Source organism: Hyaena hyaena, unplaced genomic scaffold (genome assembly GCF_003009895.1).
Source record: "Hyaena hyaena isolate Hyena2069 unplaced genomic scaffold, ASM300989v1 scaffold_143, whole genome shotgun sequence".
Taxonomy (NCBI): domain Eukaryota; kingdom Metazoa; phylum Chordata; class Mammalia; order Carnivora; family Hyaenidae; genus Hyaena; species Hyaena hyaena.
This window is the reverse complement of record NW_024080775.1, coordinates 204,119-222,980: the sequence shown is the minus strand read 5'-3', so window position 1 is coordinate 222,980 and position 18,862 is coordinate 204,119. Positions and strand designations below refer to the sequence as shown.

At 37.4% G+C, this 18,862-nt stretch overlaps 1 long non-coding RNA gene across 1 annotated transcript in view; it reads right to left on the bottom strand.

Annotated features, from left to right (window-relative positions):
* Nucleotides 1–18,862, bottom strand: part of LOC120235986 — a 178,072-nt gene that overhangs the window by 12,571 nt on the left and 146,639 nt on the right. The gene's annotated exons all lie outside the window — the stretch shown is intronic.

The window sequence follows — 18,862 nt, the reverse complement described above, 5'->3', positions numbered from 1 at the left end:
TAAACGACACTGACCAAGCTCCTTGCCCTCATACAGCTAATATTCTACTTGGGGAGAAAAGAAAAAGATAAATGAAGACATTATGCTATGTTAGAGAAAGGCAAAGGAGAAAATTTACATGGACGATAACAGTGTTTAGGGAAGTGCTAGATAAAATTTTAGATAGAGGAGAAGGAAGGGCCTCACTGAGAAGGTGCCATTTGAGTCAAGACCTGAAGAAAGGGCTGTTATGACTCATTCAGTAATGGAGCAAGAGCACTATAGGCAGAAGAAACCTTGTAGGAGTGCAAAGGCCTTAAGAAGGGTGGCACCCAGCAGGCTAGAGAAAGACCGATGGGTGGTATGGTTACTGCAGTGTGAGTGACAGGGGGTTGTCACGGAAGGTGAACTCAGCAAACAGAAGGATAGGGGCTGACTCTGCTCCTTGAGGGTCGTGGTTAAAGACTCCCCTGAGGAAGGAAGCCGCTGCAGGGTCTGGAACAGAGAAGGACAGAACACTAGTAATGTGATGTACACTTCAAAGGATCACTCTGGCGGCCATATGAAAATTGATTGAAGGGGAAAAAAGGCAAGAGTCCTGTTAGAAGCCTACAGCTGTAAGCAGAAATGACGGTGGCTTGGACCAGACTGGAAATAGTGGACATGAGGAAAGGTCCTCAGAGCCTGGAAATATGCTGAAGGTCATGCTGACAGAGTTTTGCCAAGGGATTAGGTGGAGTATGAGTGAAAGACAGGAGTCGAGGGTGATGAAAGTTTTGGGGTCTGAGCAATGAGAAGAATGGATTTTCCTTTACCTGAACCAAGGAAAGACTTTCAGGGGAGCAGGTGTGAAGGGCACATTCAGGCCTCATATACGTGTGCCTGTTCCCGGTATATGTGTGTGGCATTCAGGACAGAGGTTACAATGTAACAGAAATGTATATTCCCCAAACAACATTTTTCCTAGCACTGAACACTACTAGCAGTTGTTTCTGAATGAGTCTTTATTTAAAAGACAGGACAGAATTTGCAGTGTCTAAAATAATGGCCTTTTAAAAAGTACAGAAATACTTATCCAGCCATTTGACTTTAATAGAAACAATTTCTTAAAGCTCATCATATACTGATAAATCATAGGCAGTTAAATTCATGCTGTCAATGCAAGTAATGAACACTAAAGGAATAGACGAAGTTAGGTGGTCTGTCCTGACCAGACTGGAGTTCAGATAATTCAGAATGGTGCAAACGTTTAGCAGCATCCCTGGATGTATATGTTTCACATTTTTCCAGGAATGCAAAGGAAACTTACATGCTCATGCTTCTGAGGGTCTGTTGATGATACCTCATACTGAGCACATTTTAAGTTTTATGCGTCAGCTTGAAGATTTATGTGAAATTTAAAACAAACTTAAAAGATTAAATGTTTTAAAGTTTTTAATTATATGACTTTCCCTTTAAATCATTATGTAAAAATGACATTGATAAGTGTGTATTACGTTATAGTCATCATCATCACCATTATCATCATCACCAACATCATAGGTATCTTTTAGGTTCTACATCGCAGGCCTTGTGTATGACTTTTATAATACTACATACCAGATTCTGTGTGGTCTCTTATATGTATTAAAATATTTAATTCTAATATTAACTCCATACTTTCATAGATATTTGTTACACTAAAGCCGAATGTCTCATGAAAAAAGGTTATACAGGAATGTCTTCTATTTCACTGTGAAACCAAAATCAATGGTGAGGAATAAAATGTACATAAATATGGGGAATTGGAAGCAACTGACAAAGTTCTACTCCTGGGTACTTGTCATATAACTGGGAAATATCCATCTGAACAAGAATCCTATACTAAATGTCCTACCAAATTAAATCCCTATTCTAGTGAAACATCATCCACAACAATGAATTGACAATAATTTGAGTAGGTGGTTAATAAGAATTAAAACAGCACTTGTAGAAATCAAGAGTAATCTAAAACTATTGGCCTTTAGTAAAGAGTTAAATTACTGTACAAAATATTGAGAGGAAAAAAGTTACATTTCTAAAAATCCAACCAATCTAATCAAGTATTTATGATATGTATCTGGATGTCCAGAAACAAATTAAAATAGAAAATATACTTCCACAGTCTTGTGTATTTCTTCCAAATCCTCTATCCACTTAAGTTGGCAGGACATAATCAGTGGTTTATTTGGATATTGTCCACAGTTGTAAATGAGCATCATCGTTTCTGTGTTTTGGCAATGGACCATGTAAATGATTATACTGCTATATATTTAATGTAGTGGATATAAAACATGGCACAAAGTAAAAGTACCAAGTTTAGAAAACCATCTCATCAAATAACTTCCCTAAATTCCTCAACGTAAGTAGCCTGCAGGCGGCAGGGTTGCTGAATGTAGCATCTCCATTAACACAATCACTCAAGTAACTTTCCAGTTACTTCTCATGTCACTTTCATCCCATATCCCATCCCTCTAAATCCCATTTATGCAAACGGAGTGAGGAGTTGCATTAAGCGTGCCTCTTGGCCAGCACAGAGTCAGGTGTGGGTTCCATGGCTGATCTAGCACCCCCTCTACAAATCCAGAAGGAAATCTACTGAAAGACACAGGAGAGAAGACAAACACACTTCTCTGACATCTTTCATGTTCATGAAAGCCGACTATAATTTTCTTAGAATATTAAAGTGCCATATTTTTACTGTCATTTTAAACAAAAAAAGGAAAGTAGGGCTAATATACATAATCAGTAAAACAGTTAAGTAGGCAAACTTTATTTCTCCAAATCTTACATCTTCTTTGACAACAAGCTTCTTTTTCTTCTGCCACTTCTCTCCTCAGACTTGCCTCTGACCACATTAGAGTTCAATTTATTTGTCAGTATAGCTGATCTCATAGGCGAACACCCCATACTGATAATATTCCCTTTGCTTTTTCACTATCATCAAAATGTACCTTCTTTTCCATGTTCTATTAGCCCAACCCAAATCTTGAACTTCTAAAACCACAGCTAGCCAAGTGATTATACAGTCACTGCCAATATGCCAGAGGTGAGAGGCAGAAACTTGGAGTTACAAGGGAAATTTCTGAGGTAATTAAATCAAATCTTCACTTCTAATTAGAATCCTCTATGTAATTTCTCTACAGTCATCTCAGACTCCGTACAACTCTATTTTCAGAGATCAAAATGCAATTCATTTTTTTTTTTTAAGTAAGCAAATCCATGTTGACAGACTGGAAAGCTCAAAGTTTTGTTTTGTTTTTTAAATGTCTTTATTTTTGAGAGAGAGATGGAATGAGAGAGTTTGAGAGCATGTATGAGTGGGGCAGGGGTGGAGAGAGACGGGGACAGAGGATCTGAAGTGGGATATGAAGCAGGTTCCGCACTGACACCAAATAGCCCTATGAGAGGCTCCAGCTCAGAGCCGTGAGATCACGACCTGAGGCAGTCAGACACTTAACTAACTGGGTCATCCAGGTGACCCCAAATGCCCTTCATCTTGATGTAAAACATCCAATTTTAACTTTCCTCCACTGGTCTCAGTTCTAGAGCTATACATAATCATTTGTGTTTCAAACCTGGATGCAAGCTTCACCTTTCACCCAGCTCTGTGCCCTGGGTTGCTGACTTCTATAACATATGAAGAGAGTCCCTTGCTCCCAGGCTTCTGGTTGGCTATTGAAAATGAGAGCCTTCGGGGCGCCTGGGTGGCTTAGTCTGTTAAGCGTCCGACTTTCGCTTAGGTCATGATCTCGCGGTTCCTGGGTTCGAGCCCCGCATCGGGCTCTGTGCTGACTGCCGGCTCAGAGCCTGGAGCCTGTTTCGGAGTCTGTATCTCCCTCTCTGACCCTCCCCGGCTCACACTGTCTCTCTCTCTCCTAGAAATAAATAAAACATTAAAAAAAAAAAGAAGAAAATGAGAGCCTTCAGCAGGAGATCAAAGAGTAAGTAAAGAGTGAGGTCAGGATACGTTTTTCTGCAGCTCCCTCCTTGCAAATGCCTTTCAGAGTCTGGTGGTATCGATCTCCCTAGCCAGGTAGGCCTATCCATACTGTTCCTCTCTCCTGGTCCCTTCAGACCTAGTGGTGGTGACAACTCTCTGCTATTATTATCCTCAGAGTACTTCACCAACCCTTGTTGGTTCCTTTGAATAACCACTTTACTGGGACATAACTCATATACCACACAATTCACCCATTTAAAGTGTATAATTTAATGTTTTTTTTTTAACACATTCATAAAGTTCTACAACCATTACCACAATCAATTTTGGAACATTTTCATCACCCTGAGAAGAAACTCCATACCCGTTAGCAGTCATTTTCCATTTTCCCTCAACCCCTCAGCTTCAGGCAGATACAAATCTACTTTCTGTTTTTAAAGACTTGGCTATGTGGTTATTTCATATAAACAGAATATTTGGTCTCTTGTGCCTAGCTCTTTTCACTTAACAAATGTTTTCAAGGTTCATCCATGTTGAAGGGTGTATCAGTACATCATTTCTTTTTATTTCTAAATAATATCTCATTGTATACATATGCCACATTTTATTTATCCATTCATCAGTTCATGGATATTTGGGTTCTTTCTACTTTTTGGCTATTATGATTAACTCTGCTATGAGCATTGTGTACAAATTTTCATGTGGACATATGTTTTCAACTCTTGAATGAACTTGAGAATGGAGTTGCTGAGTCATATGGTAACTCACAAGGTTTAACCTTATAAGAAACTGAGACAGACTCTTCCAAACAGCTGCCCATTTTATACTCCCACCTATGATGTATGAGGGTTCCAATTCTTCCATATCCTCTAATAATGCTTATGTTGTTTTTTTTTTTTAATTGTGAAAACTTTAATGAGTGTGAAGTATCTTACTGTTGTCTTGGTTTTTAAAACCCTATCTATATCCTTATAACTACTCCTTTTATTAAATTCTCCTCAAATCATTTCACCTAAGTCCATCATGTTTGGGTTTTATTTTGTCATCTGCTTCTTGCCAGACCCTGACTGACTCAAAGGCCAATCCTTTTTAATATTTTGAAGGACTGCTTTGGAATCCTTCCTAAGTTTCTCTTTTTCAAGCTAAACAACTTCTCTTTGTAGGAACTATTAGTATCCAGATTATCTTCCCCTCTAATTCACCAGCTTTAGACATTAAACTGTCAATATCCTTCAAATTATTTTTACCATAAGTGACATATGAAGTGACTAGTGTACTTTCCACAGGTGATTATTTCACTGGGTACAGACACTATATTTCTTCTATTAACGATGTTAAAGGCTTCTACTAATGCCTCTTATTTGAACAGATAGGTCTTAACTGTTGGCTTATACTGAACTTCAAATCAACTAGAATATTTTAAAAATGTACTATCAAACTCAAGTACTCCCTATCTACAATTGGCCAATTGATTTTAAAATTATATGCAGACTTATTTTGACACTGTTAAATTTCATCTTATTAAGTCTGGGCCAACACTGAGTCTATCACTGACTTTCTAAGTACCAAATGGAGATAAAATGGGTTACAGAGCAAGCATGTCCTTGATAAAAATGATAAAGTGCTAGTGCCCTTCTTATTTTCCTCTCTCATCAAAGTTGTTTTTGTTTTTGTTTTTGTTTTTAATGAATAGACCAGACTTAGCGTATCATATGTGGCCAAATCTAAAGAAACAATTAGATGGACCCTACCTGGAAGTGTCCATTCTTTCTATTACACCCATTATAAACCAAGTCTCTTGAGGTTCCTCTGCTATGATAACCTTCCCTAATAGCCGAAATTGTTACTTCTTGTCTTTTTGACACTAGCCATTCTGACAGGTATAAGGTAATATCTCACTGTGGAAATTTGTATTTCCCTGATGATTAGTGATGTTCATTACCTTTTCATGTGTCTGCTGGCCATTTGTATGCCTTCTTTCAAAAAGGGTCTATTCAGGTCCTCTGCCATTTTTTAATTGGATTACTTGTTTTTTGGTGTTGAGTTATAGAGGTTCTTTAAATATTTTTGAATATTAATCCTTTGTGGATTATCATTTGCAGATATCTCCTCCCATTTAGTAGGTTACCTTTTTGTTTTTTTGATGGTTTCCTTCACTATACAAACAATTTTGTTGTTTTGTTTTGTCTTGTTTTGGATGTAATCCCAATAGCTTATTTTTGCTTTTGCCTCCTTTGCCTGAGGGAACATATCTAGAAAAATGTTCCTAAGGCGATGATGGCTAAGAGACTACTGTTTATATTTTCTTCTAGTTATTTTATTGTTTCAGGTCTCACATTTAGGTCTTTAATCCATTTTGGGTTTATTCTTGTGTATGGTGTAAAAAAGTAGTCTTCCTTCATCAAAGTTCTTAATACAAATAAGAAAGAGGATAAGCCAATGAACAGAATGGGCAGCACCTGACTACAGACCACTCTTTCGTTCGATAACTATTATACTAATCTATATCATTTAAATAAGGTTCTTCAGCTATTAATCCATGTTACTGAATTTCCTTTCTAATTTGTAATTTCTCAAAATTTTATGATATATTATAAAAGCAAATTTAACAAATGATGGTATCTGTTAATAGAATAACTGTATTTAAAAGACTTAAGTTAATTTTGCATGATTACATCTTAGAGAACCCATACTAGCTTCTTGTGAATACCATTTAAGTTTCAGAAATTATCTACATAAAAATGCAATATAGAAGTTTACTATAATCCTTAAAATGTAAATATAAATAAAAAAATAAATATAAATATAAAAAATAATCTTTTCTCTCATTAAAATTTTATTATTTATTATTTTTGAGAGAGAGACAGAGCAAGAGTGGGGGTGGGGCAGAAAGACAGGGAGACACAGAAACGGAAGCAGGCTCCAGGCTTCAAGCTGTCACTAAAGAGCCCAACATGGGGCTTGAAGTCATGTGCCACGAGGTCATGACTGAGCCCAAGTTGGACACTTAACTGACTGAGCTACCCAGATGCCCCATTTTCTCTCATTTTAAATTCCAGGTACCATTTACTCATCTTGAGACTTCTGCCACTTCTCCTACATGCTATTTCAAATTTCACCAACGACAGGTCTTTAAAAACAACTTCTATTTAGTAACCACCTCACCCCATCCTATATCTTTCCCCATATAAATGAGTTAATTACAGGCACTCTGACCATTCAGTACTTGAAATCAAAACATCTAAACATCACCCTTGATTGTTCTCCTTTCAATACCTCCCATCCAAACCCCCATCAGCTAGAACTATTCAAAATACATGAAAATATATACCATCTGATTACTTCTCACCAACTCCACTACTGTCAGTAGTACGAGCCAGAATTATCTGTCACTGGACTACAATGGTCTCCCCACTGATCTCTCTGCTTCCACTTTTGTTCCCCTCTAGTCTACTGTCCACACAGTAGTGAGGAAGCTCTTAAAACTATGTATCTGACCAAGTCACTCCCCCACTTAAAACCAACTTCCATCACACTCAGAATGGAATCCAGGTGACATGACCCTTTTTCCTTCCAAATGGCATTTCCCTGATGCTCCTTCCCACCCCCACCACCTGTTTTATCTACATATATAGGCTTTCTTGCTGTTCCTGAAACTTAAGCTCAGTGTATCTTCTGGCTCTTTACCTTTGTCATTTCCTCTCTCTAAAGTCTCTTCATAGATCTTACCATGACTTGTCATAACTCAGGACTCAGGTATCATCTCCTCAGAGAACTTCCCCTGGCCTCTTTATCTAAAATGGCACTTCCAACTCTACTCTCATCTCTTTCATGCATTTGGTTTATCACTATCTTGAAGTACTATGTATTTATTTTCCTATTTCTCTCTTCACCCTTAGAGTCTAAGCACTTTTAGTGCAGGGGCTTTTTCTGCCTTGTTCATCCAATATATTTCTGGCCATCTATAATAATAAACTACACATAGTGAGCACTCAAAAATTTTTTTAATAAATTGAATGAAAATCCCAGAGAACAAATATAATAATAATAATAATATATTCTGATCTTGGTGGAAAGGGAGAAATACATAAAAATGAGCCCTGCTTTGGCAAGTCTTCCAGTCACACTGTGCTTTAGGACCCCCACGTGAGAACACAGTCTTCACTCACAAACTACATCAATCAACTGACCAACAGGTCCAGTCTGAATCTGCCGATATCAGAGAACTGCAGCATATGAGAGTCTTCAATCTCAAGTGTGGGGCAGGAGTATTTTTTTCCCTATCTCAACCACCACTCTCCCAATTATAATAAATGAATAAAGTAGATTGAAGTTAAGGAAAAATAAAGCAAAATTAGAAGCTGGCAAAAAGCAAACCCACTGCCTGGGGCAGCCTGGGGCTGATGGATGATGACAGCTAGCAGACAAATCCTGTTCCCCATTCTAAATTCTGTCTCCTAAACAAATTAGCAAGCTCATCAATATCTGCACGGCATTTACCTTCTGCAGCAACAGCTGCTGCAAAATCATGAAGCTGACTTTTCGGGTTGTGGTCCTGCCGATGGGACGCAATTACAGCCCGATCGGGGTCCAAGATAACAGATTGACAACCCAGTATCAGAGGAAAGAGTTTTGTAAGGTCCTGGAGGAGGAACAGCTTGAGGGTCACCTGTACTGAATCTATCACTTGCCCCCACCTCCCCAAAAACTAGCTGCCTGAATGATGAGATGTAAAAAGTTAGTAATTAACCTGTGCTACTAATTAACCATGTAAAACTTAAAAACATTGTCACTAAGCAGAAACTTGTGAGATATATAATCTGTATTTGGATTATGCTTTAAGCATGATCCTTTTAATTATGGTTCTTTTTGGAGTGCCTGGGTTGCTCTGTTGGTTAAGCATCTGACTTCTGCTCAGGTCATGATCTCAGAGCCTAGAGCCTGCTTCAGATTCTGTGTCTCCCTCTCTCTCTGCCCTCCCCTGCTCACATATTCTCTCTCTCTCTTTCTCTCAAAAATAAACATTTTTTTTTTAAATTATGGTTCTTTTCATGAAAACTTGTAATCAATGTAGATACTATATTTAAAATCACAAAACTCTTCCGTCCTTTAAAAAATTATGACACAAAACAATCTTATATTTTAGGATGAGAAAAGAAATTTTGTCTTTCATCTTCAGAGAATGGAGAAGAGAGAAGACCAAATACAAAAAATACATCTTTCCCTAAAAGTTTAAAATGAAAATAGCAGAGGGGGAAAGAGATTTTATGATTAATTTTCCAAGGAATGGTTTATATACACCTATATGAAGACAAGAATGGTAAAATATTCATAAAACATCCTGCACTGGGAAAACAAAACTATGAGTGGCTTAGGTAATGATACACAATAACAGTTTTGCCAAACTGGGACCCTGATCACTGCTAATTAGGGGAAAGGTGATTGAAAGAAAACAGAAGAGAAGAGTAGAGGGCCTGGGTCTATTTCAGGCATTTTTTCATTAAAGGCCTGAAATTCTTCAAAGCGGGTATCACTTATAACAAGAAAAACCAGTCTGCCTCTCTTTCTCTCTCTCTCTGGCTAATCATGTCCCTTCATATTAAGAGGCCACATAGTAGTAGAGACATCCCAAGAGATGGCAAGTTTCACCCAAGAAAGAGAGAAGGTCATCAAGAACCCTACTGTAGCTGAGAGAAGCCAAGACACAGGATCCACTTCCTACTTGCCTTCAGCGAATTCTACTGATTTCAATAATCAGTGTGTAGGCTGCCTCCCAAGTTTAATTTGTGCAGGGACCCCACGTCCCTTGGCATCGCCATTTCTGACTGATACCTGTTGCCTTTCCAGACCCAGTTGAAGAGCTGGCTACTACTGGACACTGATGTCAAGATCCTTGTCATTTGAAGGCTCTCATAGGGCAGGGGTGGTCACTGATACCTCTCCTCCGCACTCAAGCATTTGGTATCTCTCTTTTTAAGGCACTCACCAACTCATACGACGGATACGTATACACATGCCGGGATCCCCATCAGGTTGTGAGAAAACATGTATTTTCTTTGGGGTCACATCTAGAATAGCACCTAAAAGAGTTAATCAACGATCAATAACTAGTGAGCAGAAGAGTATCCCCCTACTCTCATTGCCCTTAGTTAAAAATGAAGATGAAACAATAGAAGGAAAACAATAAAATAGTACTGTTATTTGTTCACAGTGGTGATATACTTGTTGGCTTTCTACAGAAATCTAAAGTCTAAGTATGATACATGTTTTCTCTAGATGGTGAGCCTCAGGAGACCAGAGACAATTTGTCCCCCCAACATAATGCTTGATAATCTTGTAGATTCTCAATAAATGCCTGTTGATTAATGAGCATTCTACTAAAGTCAGCTAGATATTGATGATTCTCTCATTTCTCTTCCTGTCACTCATTATACCTTTCCTGAAAAAGAAACTTGTTTTAAATGATCAGTCCCTTTCTTCCTCAGTGAATAAGAGCTTTATCGAAAATATACCACCACAGGGGTGAGGTCTGTCGGGGCATTCACTCAGGCATAGAGCCTGGAGGATGAGAACAGATAACATAGAACTGTATTTAAAAAAAAAAAAAAAAATACAAGAAACCAGAAACAAACAAAAAAACCTGGCATTTTGTCAGTAGCTTCAGGTCTTTGGAGCCCAGAAGCCAGGAATCAGTGTCTGGTGTCAGCCTCCACGAGGCTCACTCAAAGGAGATTTTAAGAGGAGAGCCATTTTAGAAAGGAGAGTATTAATGATGACTTGAAGGAAGTAGCAATAACAGAGCAAAAAAAATAAAAAAGGCTTTCTCTTTCTTTCTTATTCTCTGATTCGCTGTGTGACTTTAGATGTATGTGTAAGTTCTCTGTGCCCTACTTTCATATCTATGAAGCTGGGGGGAAAACCATGAACTTCCATTAACTGTCAATAATTTGAATAGGATTAAGTTATATATTTCTACACTTTGTGATGTATTTTGACATTTTGTGACCCTTCTAAAATTCCCAGAGGATGACTAGCATGGTGAAAGTGATTAATACTATAGCATCCTCCTTGTGGAAATAAACCATCAATAATGCATTTTCAGGATCACTACTCCCTCATTATCTATTCTGGGGTGCTAGAAATAAGTAACTTGTGTTATTTTGTGGACTCTGACAGGCTGGTGCCTTGTCACACTCTTGATTCTAATCTTCAGAACTCTCGAGCTGAAAACCACTTTCAAACAGGGATTTCCTGGGTACTGCTAACACTGACATCAAAGCCTTCAGTTCAAAGGTCACATCTTCTCTCCCACTCCCCTGACGTCTCTGTCTGGCCTGAACTCACTGAACGAAATGCCCTCTTTATCTCGAAGAAGTGCAGGCTGCTATGAGAAGGAGTGTGGGGAGGGAGGTTATTGGTTGCAATTGTTTGAAAGATTCTAATAATTGCAGCTAGGGATCCATCCTCTCGTGTCACATAAGTTGGAAAATGGGTCAGACATAATGCATTTGGTTAAGTGTCTAAACTGAAAAGGTGCTATTTTGTTTTAAATGGCATAGTCTTTACAAAGGCTAAGGTTACTGGTGCAATGCTCTCTCATTTTAAAACGTATCAGGGACATGCCCTCTGAGGGTCACGCTTTCATTTGCTGATGTTAATTCTCAGCTGCCTGCTTCTCGTCCTTCATTGTACCCTGTGTCTTAGCTGGGCACGCTCCTGATTCCCTGCTATATCCAGACGGTCCATGTAAATAGTGTTTATGTTAAGGAAGTCATGTTCAGTGTGACTGGAGCACACAGAAACTGATGTTGTTGTCACTTTAGATTAAGCTCTTATTTTAGTAAAGGAGGCAATTGGAGCAGGCAGCTGAGTGGCCGAATGAAATATTCAGCTCATTTCATTTAGAGCTGCCCGGTTTCCATTGTTCATGCTGGCAAGGCTGGTTAACTCTGTTGGTGCCGGCCGGCGGCAGCCCCCACTTGCTCAGGCACCCACACTCAGGCTTCCTCCAGCTAACATATTTTAAGTTAGCCATCAACACCCATAGAAGTAACCAGGCGAACTATGTAGGCACAGTCACCCTGGGGGCACCTTTGTGAACTCCTATCCATTTATATGCCCAAAGTGGCTGGTTTAAAAAAGGGATGTCTTGGGGAGCCTGGGTGGCTCAGTCGGTTGAGCGCCCGACTTTGGCTCAGGCCATGATCTCGTGGTCCCTGAATTTGAGCCCCGCGTCAGGCTCTGTGCTGACAGCTGAACCTGAAGCCTGCTTCGGATTCTGTGTCTCCCTCTCTCTCTGCCTCTCCCCTTCTCAAGCTCTGTCTCAAAAATAAATAAACATTAAAATATTTTTAAAAGGGGCACCTGGGTGGCTCAGTGGGTTAAGTGTCCGACTTCGGCTGAGGTCATGATCTAACGGTTCATGGGTTCAAGCCCCATGTTGGGCTCTGTGCTGACAGCTCAGAGCCTGGAGCCTGCTTAAGATTCTGTGTCTCCCTCTCTCTCTGGCCCTCCCCTGTTCATGCTCTCTCTCTCTCTCTCTCTCTCCCTCTCTGTCTCTCTCTAAAAACTAAATTAAGAAAAAAACATTAAAAATTTTTAAATAAATACATAAATAAGGGATGTCTCTATGTGTAGAAACTATGCCTGAATCTCCAGGTACAACCAGAAAAGAAGACGCTTAAAACAGAGTGTGTCTGTGTTGAAGTGTAAAATGTGCTTACCAAAGAAAGATGTTGGCTTTAATTCCTTGAAACATTGTAAGTACTGCCTGTAACAAGGAGTTGTTTAAAACACAAGTAGATACCATCATTGTAAAACAAGCTTTTGTTGGAAACTTATTATTCGGAACATTTATAAAGAGCACCTCAGTAGCACCTTGCTACTTTCCTGGGAGTGTCACTGACTATGTCCCTGTCACTTTCAGGATCTTAAGGCACCTGTTCTGAGACTCTCCTACCATTCTGATCTAACCCAATCTGACCAGAGTCTTCTAACTACTGAAGCTTTTTCTTTCTCTCTACCATTTTCTCTTTCTCTGTTTCTCTCCCTCCTTCTTCCTACTTCCTTTAAAAAACAATTGAGCCAGAAAAGGTGATTGAAGGAAATGATTAAGTAAATATTTTCATATATCAAAATCCTTGGTTAAATGAAGGACTGTTAATAGTTTTTCACCCATAAGAAAATGCCTGGTAAAATGAATCATTTCATCAGCTCAAGATGTTGAGAAGGTAGAAATTCTTCTTAGCTACAGTTTACAGATATTACTTAATGTCCATATAAAGTGCCAGTCATCGTTAACCAATAATAACAAATTGTTACTATGGAGATGTATTCAACTCCAAATACAAAAATGAGTGACAAGTATATACTAGGCTCTATGCCTTCATGGTATCTAAATATTTAATAATTATTCATTATGTAGATCCAGGTTTTATGGGGCCACCAAGTTAATGCAATTTTAGAAAGAGAATACAAATTAAAATGATTAATGTGAAATGATAGTAAACATCCACAATGCAAAAATACCAACAAACTACTATTTTTTTAAATGTTGAGAAATAGGAAACAATCACAAAATCTAGAATAAAACATAATAGGGGCGCCTGGGTGGCTTAGTCGGTTAGGCGTCTGACTTTCGCTTAGGTCATGATCTCGCGGTTTGTGGGTCCGAGCCCCGCGTCGGGCTCTGTGCTGACTGCCAGCTCAGAGCCTGGAGCCTGTTTCAGAGTCTGTGTCTCCCTCTCTCTCTGATCCTCCCCTGTTCACGCTGTCTCTCTCTATCCTAGAAATAAATAAAAATATTTTAAAAAAATAGAATAAAACATAATATTCATCTTAATTAGGTCCCTGACTATACTTCTCTAATACTTCCCCCGCCTCACAGTTGTTGCCTGCTTATTCTGCCTCTTTGTAAATATCATTTTCCATAAAGAAAATATAACGATAATCCATTTTTATATCTACTATGTTGAATCAAAATTTATTTTCAACTATTCATAAGTAGAATTTGGAAAAGATGCAATTGCACACACAGTGGTACTTGCTGTCTGTATCACTGCTATAGGTTTGTGCCTTAAAAGTACAGATATTTGAGAAATTCTATTTGTGTAATATCCATCAAAAATAAAAAATATATGATGTGTTAATAACAGTATAAACTGAATTAGTCATTCAGTTCCAAACAGAAGAGAAGTTCTACTGTGACTGGGCATTGATATAAACCATATCCTCCGTTTATAATACCATACATCTAATCACAAGAAGGGTTTTTCCACAGAGTACCTTCTGGATCTGTATGCTTCAAACACAGTCTCACCCTTCCATCCCCGCGCACAGGACAATGTGGCCTCTGTGTGTCAAATGTTCTAGTCAAATGTTCCAAGGTGGAACATCATCAAATAGCTTCATGAAACACAGAAGTGTCTACAAACAACATAACTATATTCCACTTAATTTAAAATAACTGTATCCCCACTTGGATTCCTCCTTCAGTGGACCCTCCTCCACACCAAAACAGAGCCATGGCCTCTCCAATTTCACCACACAACAGAAAAGGAATGGAGGGAGGTTAAAGTTGGAAGCGCTGGTCATAAATGATTGCAGTTAAAATAGTTTGCTTTGCAAATTTTACCAAATGTGTGATCATGTGTACACACTGCCTCCAGCTTCTCCTCCAACCTACAGCTGAACTCCAGAAGGAAGGGCCCTGAAGCTTTGTGTTGCCTCTGATGAAATAATTTACTCTTTCTCTGGAAGAACAAATGTGGGGTTTTTTTTTTGTTTTTCTTAATAACAAATATCAGATATTTGTCAATAATTGTGATTATAAATATCTATTAAAGGAATTTTAAGACACAGGAAGTCCCATTGGTATTTGACAATAATTGAATTCAGTGAAATATATTTTTTAAATGGTGTTTAGAGCAAATTTTGTTCATAAAATTATAAAACTATTAGTACCAATTTTCTAAAAAACAAAAATCACAAAACCTTCTGCATCTAAACCAGAAACAAAATGTGGAATTATTTTTTTTTAAGATGGCCACATATTTCAGCAGCTGAAAAACAAGATAATAGTTGAGTAGCCCATGCTCACTTAGCCACTGGTGGAAAGAGTGTGGAAAGAGCCTATGAAAATAAATAAGGAAATAATTCTAAAATTTAGTTTTGATGGAATTTTCTCTTGTGCTGACTCTCAAAAACATATAGATTGCAATCTCATAATACATTATAGGTAAAAAATACAAACAGCTTTCCTTATTGTATTAGTGAGGATAGCATAGTTCTCCATTAGACAAAATATTAAATCAAGATGTTCTATGTACTATTAATATAAGAAAAATTTTCTGTATTTTTAAAAATCAAGTTTCATTCATTTGAATTATCTTTAATGAAAGATACCCATTCTTTGTACCCATACTGACTAAAAAGATAAACAAACTTTCAATCCAATTGTCAGCTCTTAAGAAATCCAGTCTATAATACAGCATACTGATGAAAACAGCTAAATTTCCCCCAAGATTTAAAATCATTCTCAAACTATTCATTACGAGTATAAAGGAAAAATTGGTCTTAGATTTGGGAATCAAATTCCAGTTGAAACTCTGGAGATAAATGGCCCAATCTCTGAAGTGGGTTAAACGACCTGCTTATTTTCATGTCTTTCCATTTCATTTCTTTTCTTCCTTCCTCCTTCTTTTCGTTCTTGAAACCAGAGGAACTGGGTAGCCTTGCCACAAAAACCATTAGCAAATGAAATGTAAATTATAAAAAGTGTTTCAAGATATCAAGTTTGTGAAAGAGGGTGGGAATAGAATGAAACATTTTGGAAAGTTGCTGAGGAACAGCAAAGCTAAAACCAAAGCAGAAACCCCCAAAAGTTAGCAGAAACGACATTAATGCACAAAACCAATTATAGTCAAATCAAAGTCAACAGGGAGCATTCAAACTCATTCCAGTACCTATACCCACAGATCAAATTTTGACCTGTCAAATCTAGTTTCCTGTTTCACTTCTCTGGTAACCTAAATAGACAAAATGCTTCTTTGTCATAGTGTTGCTACCTCAGACACATCCGCATTTCCATTGGTAACAGAATAAAACCATCCATATCCTCCACACATATAAGAAGCACACACATACACACACATTTTGATGAGTGTCTAGCAAGTTGCAGATCTGCCAGAAGCTCAAATAAAGTATATAACAGAACTGAAACTTACTACCAAACAAAATATTTTAACAAAGCCTAGTGGAAAAATGACTTATAAATGTTACTGCCTAAAACAAGAGGCAGTATGGCACAGTATGGTCTATAATCCAAATCTAGCTCACCACCTGTGAAATGAGCATGATTTAATGAATGAACATTTATAATCAATTAAATGATTGAGAACATTAACTTTGAATTCCAATTATGAAACGTCTCCCCCTCAAAATAATTCAATTTTTTTCTCATTATTAGATTTCCATTATTAAAAAATTCCTCAATTATTATTACATATTTGACTATGTCAATAAATTTTGTGGAAGTTGTTTTCTCTCTTAAATTACTTACATGATAACCTCAATTTTGCCTCCTTGCCTCCAAAACCTAAAATATTTACTACCTAGTATTTACCAGAAAAATATTTGCTAAAACCTGGTTTAAAACAATCTGATCAACAAAACTGTTTTAGCCCCACTTATTTCTAACTTTTATAATATATGTATGTATGTATGTTTATATGCATACATTTAGAGCATATAACATATCTATTCAGACAAAAGATCTACAACTACCTCCTAATGCTTCCTAAATCACTACCAGGAAAAGGCTATAATAACTACACCCTGAAAATAGATTCTGATGCAGAGCTAACAATAATGGATGGCATTTATCTCACCTCAGATTAAAACAGAAAGTAGGTACTAATTTTACCAAATAATTTAGTTTGAAAAAATTAAAATTATAATACCCAGTGCTAGTGGGGGCATAAACAAGAAAACCCATTTCCACATTAACTGTAGCAGTGTTAAATGGCACAATCTATCTGAAAAGCAATTTGGTAGTAGATAACAAAATCCATTAAAAACACTTTGATACAGGTAAACACGCCTTTCGTAAATCCAAAAATATGAAACATACACACACAGAAAGATTTTCAATAGAGTGTTATTTATTACAGTAACCTGCCCCCACCATTCACGAAGTATTAGAAGAAAACTTGGTGCTGCCTTTCCTTCATACCAACAGTCAATAATTCCTCCTCTTTTGCTTCTTCATCTCTGTCTTGGTTTCAGAACCTGCCATTCATTTCTCATCTTGGGGTGGGATCTACAAAGTGAGGCCTAAGCTTATATGATTTGAAAATGACAAAAAAGGTAAAAACTGTGAATACAAACTCTGCCTCACCAATGCCATCCAACGTCAAGAGAAATTTACGAGAAGCGTAACACAGAGTAGTAATAGAGAAAGAAAATATGACTAAATGAACTTAAAAACACATTTATTACAAATTTCATAAAAATATGATCATGAGAACATATTTTAGAGTTCCTACCCATGAGAGAGGCCCATGCAAGCCAAGAGTTTTTAATTTAAGCTTTATTTCAGCTTCTTGGTGTATCTGGCTCCTCACCAAACCCTCAGTTCCTAAGGTTAGTAATTTCTAAGCCATCCATCCAATCACATTGCTGAAGATTAATTTTTCTAAAATGAAATTCTAAACACATTCCTTCACTACTTGAAAAACTTTCTTGCCAATAGTATAATTGGCACAAATCCCTCCATGAGATCACCTCCACCTACATCTCCAACCTCATTTCTCTGTTGTTCCAGACATGCTGCATTATTTACAGTTCCTGGTAATGTTATTTCAATCCTCCCATACCTTAGCAGATGCTCTTACCTCTAACAAAAATATATTTTCTTCTCTTTTCCAGCTAACACACTTCTACTCCCGTTTTTTCTATCCCAGCTTCCCTCTTAAAGCCTTCCCAGACTTGACAATAGAGTTGAGAGCAAGCTCATTGGCTAACTCCCCTCTACACTGCACTTACCACCTGTGATCAGGGCTTATTCACTGTGTGTTTCCCCTGATAAATTAAAACTCATTCAGGGCTGAGACCTTGTCCTACCCATCTTTCCCCAGGTGTCTGCATTAAGTACTTGGTAATCCTCAATTGAACAAATGAATGAAAATGAAGGAGAATGAAGTATGCCAAAAGGTTATTTTTGTTCCTTTGGCTTATTGATTTTTTTAGCAATTTTTTACCCTTATTTTAAAATACTTTTGCTATGTGGTTCTATTTGTTTTATACTGGGAAGTCTAATTGATAACAAAATATTTCTTTGAGGCTTACTCTAATTTTTATTATATCTGCTATCTTAATTCTCTTAAAACTCTGCACACCTGTGCCAGGCTTATTTATATGGCCAACAGTGTACTTTACGTGAAATCATATTTAGATCCCTGTACACAATTAGCTAAATAAATATCATTAGTGCAGCTTCATTAAAGTGTATTTTTCTTAAATATTTCTTGGTACACATATTTCTCAGTAAGTGAGCATCTATTAGAGTTTTGGCAAGAAAAACCTTATAATAGACTTATTTCTGTAGGTATATATTTCAAGCACTGACTGGAAGGAATAATAATTTTTTGCCATCTGGAATAAAACAGTGATGAATACTACAAGACTCAAATTATGTTCAGATGCATGAAGCCACATTTCCAAATCACTATTATAATTCCTATCCCCCACCTAGGATGCACTAAAGAATTGTTTTTAAAAGGAAAATATTCAAAATAATCTGATAATTCCCCTAAATATAATCCTCATTGAAGCTGGACATTTCATCCTTTTTTAGTAAAGTTATCATTATCATTATCCAGCAAGTGCCTGCAGAGACTTTATAGCAAGCATTTTACCCTTTTT